The sequence below is a fragment of the Crocuta crocuta genome, unplaced genomic scaffold, assembly GCF_008692635.1.
Source record: "Crocuta crocuta isolate KB4526 unplaced genomic scaffold, BGI_CrCroc_1.0 scaffold221, whole genome shotgun sequence".
In the NCBI taxonomy this organism is placed as follows: domain Eukaryota; kingdom Metazoa; phylum Chordata; class Mammalia; order Carnivora; family Hyaenidae; genus Crocuta; species Crocuta crocuta.
In genome coordinates this window covers 87,927-90,931 of record NW_027528610.1, presented here as the reverse complement: position 1 = coordinate 90,931, position 3,005 = coordinate 87,927, and the positions used below count along the sequence as shown (strand labels likewise).

General features: G+C 59.1%; 1 protein-coding gene across 1 annotated transcript in view; it reads left to right on the top strand.

The window, feature by feature from the left end:
* GTPBP6 (GTP binding protein 6) overlaps positions 1 to 3,005 on the top strand; it is an 11,834-nt gene that overhangs the window by 471 nt on the left and 8,358 nt on the right. The window lies entirely within an intron of this gene.

Below are 3,005 nucleotides of genomic sequence, written 5' to 3'. Positions count from 1 at the left end.
TCAGCCGCCGGCGCCCATCCCCCTACACCTGCGGGAGGCCGCCCCAGCCCCCCGCTGCCTGGCCCTCTCCCCTCTCTGCGTGCTCCCTGGTGAGGCCCTCCTCTCCGCTCCGGCGTGTGTTGTGTCTTTCCCGTTCCTTTCCTGTAAGGAATCTAACAAAGTCTAGAGCCAGTGTGCCCAGTCTGTGTGTGTGTGCGCGTGTGTGTGAGATGGACCCTGGAGTATCTTACTGTGCAGCACTATCACTTACGTGATCACTCAGTACTAAAGACTGCGCAAGAAAACGTTCCTAATGCATGCACCTTATACCCGGAGCAGCAAGCCCTTGGCTGCCCCCCTCTCGAGGGCGGCTGCCTGGGGCGGGCATCGTCTGTTTCTCGCCCCCTCCACCCCATCACTAACAGCAGGAGGCTCCACGCACTCACTGCACAGAGCCACCCCCTGGGCCCCCTGCTGCGGGTGGCCGCGAACTGGTTCCAGGGTCTCAGCAGGGGTGTCCTGGATGACCTAGGAAGACCCGGTGGCACAGCAGGAGGGGCAGGCACGCAGGTGTGACGACAGTCTCCAGCCGGGGTCCTCCAGGGAGCAGTACTAGCCCTGCAAGGCAGAGGGAGCAGCAAGCTGGCTGGGTGGCTGTGGGGAGGTGGGGGCACTTACAGCCAAGTCCCCGGCGGTCTGACGCGCCGGTGTGGGCTGTGCCCACTGGCGTTGTCCCAAGCACGCTGCGGTAGGGCAGGTCGGTGACCTGAAAGGGTGGGGCTTCAATTCCTCTCCTGCTCTTAGACCTTTGTTGCCATCTTTCACAGTCAGCCTTCTGCCGGGCCCGCTTCAGCAGCACGTAGCACATTCAGAGTTTGCAGCCACCCCCTATTTGGCTCATATCACCCCAGGAGGAGGCCCTGTACCCTTAATACCAGTCACTTCCCATTGCATCCCCATCCGGTCCCTCACAGCCATGAATCTGCTCTGCCCGTGTTCGAGACGTTCCATATCCGTGCTCGGTTCCTTGTTTTCTCTTAACCCTTTTAGAGCAGCCTTAGTTGCGCAGAAGATTGAGAAGACGGTAATAGCATTAGTTGCACGAAAGATGGAGAGGGTACTGAGTTCTCTGTACCTCCTGTTAGCCTCCTGTGTTATCAGCATCTGCACCATGCGGGACACACGTTATGTTCCAGGCACCTACGTGAACAAGGACTCTCCCAGAGTCCGCGGTGCGCAGTGCGAGTCACTCTCTGTGTTTCACGCCCTGTGAGTCTGGACAAGGTGCCGTGCCACTGAGCCATCATTACGGGATTCTGCAGAGTGGTTTTCCTGCTCCAGCCCACCCTCGTGCTGGAAACTGCACGTTTTTACTCTGTGCCTTTGTCTGCCTTTTCCAGAGCATCAGAGAGTGAGAATCACCCACTACACAGCCTTTTCAAAATAATTTTTTGTATTGTTTTTATTTATTTCTGAGAGACAGCGTGAGCAGGGGAGGGTCAGAGAGAGAGGGAGACACAGAATCTGAAACAGACTCCAGGCTCTGAGCTGTCAGCACAGAGCCCAATGTGGGGCTCAAACCCATGAACCGTGAGATCATGACCTGAGCCGAAGTCGGACACTTAACTGACTGAGCATCCGGGCGCCCCATCAAGTTCTTCTCTTATTGCTGAGGTTTAAGAGCTCTTCTGGATAACAGTCCTTCCTCAGGTGTTTTTACAAATATTTCTTCTCGTCCGTAGCTCTCTACATCGTTGTTCATGGTGCAGAAGTCCCTGCTCGTGACTGAGAGATTCATGCCTCCGCCTTGCCCTGCCCACTCATATGCCCGTCAGCGGATGCATTTCCGTTAGAGTGTGTGTGACAGCCGGCATTTCTGTTTGGCTCTTTCTCAGGATTTCCATCTGTCTGCTTACGCTGCCCGTCTGTTATTCCGTGCTGCCTACTCTGTCCGTCAGAGCCCTTAGCGTGTGAATCATAGCTGTTGTAAGTTCCATAGTTCCAGCAACCCTGCCGTACCCAGTTCTGATGCTGCCCTGTGTCTCCACATCACGTTCCTCACCTTTCAGTGGGCCCTGTGATCCTCTCCTAACAGCCGGACGTGATGCACTGGGCCCACTAGTGCACTAGTGTTGTGCGCGGAGGTGTGGGGCAGGGGTGAGCGAGAGAGGAGGTGAGAGGCAGGGGAGGGGCAGGGGTGAGCGGGTGGGGAGGTGAGAGGCAGAGGAGGGGCAGGGGTGAGTGGGTGGGAAGGTGAGAGTCAGAGGAGGGACAGGGGTGCGGAGGTGTGGGGCAGGGGTGAGCAGGTGGGGAGGTGAGAGGCAGGGGAGGGGCAGGGGTGAGCGGGTGGGGAGGTGAGAGGCAGGGGAGGGACAGGGGTGCGGAGGTGTGGGGCAGGGGTGAGTGGGTGGGGAGGTGAGAGGCAGGGGAGAGGCAGGGGAAGTAGCCTCTGTCCCGCAAGCAGGGCCCAGTCAAGAGTGAGCCGTGCATCTGAACTGTGAACTGCAGAAGTGTTTCTCAGTTTTCATTCCTACCTGGTGGATCCCTGAACATTAGGGTGGGGGGGGGTGTCCCACGTGGCACTTGGCCAGCCCCCCAGGCCAGTGGCTGTGGGATTGGCTGAAGCAGCACAACCGCATCCGGGGGGTTGCGGGAAGCTGCACTGTGACCCGCTGTTGAGCTGGGGACGTGGCCTCCGCGTCGGTGGGGTTTGCTGATGAGCCACGTGTGAAGGTGAGGGAGGGAAGTCAGGGGTGACCCACCGGGAAGGGTCCACGTGAGGAGGACCAGCGAGGCCCGTCTGGGGTCAAGTCTGAGGACACTGTGCCTGTCCTCAGCCCGGAGGATGGGAGACCCATCTCCGTCCGAGCAGAGATGGGCGTCCCCCTGCACCCTCGGGTTCCCACCCACCCACTCCTTACCAGCTCCATCCCATGCCTCCCCGGCTTGCCTCTGTTTCCTCCCTGTGCCAGAACCCTGAGGATGAGGTGACCTAATGTCCCCCCATGCTCAGAGCCAGGCTGGGT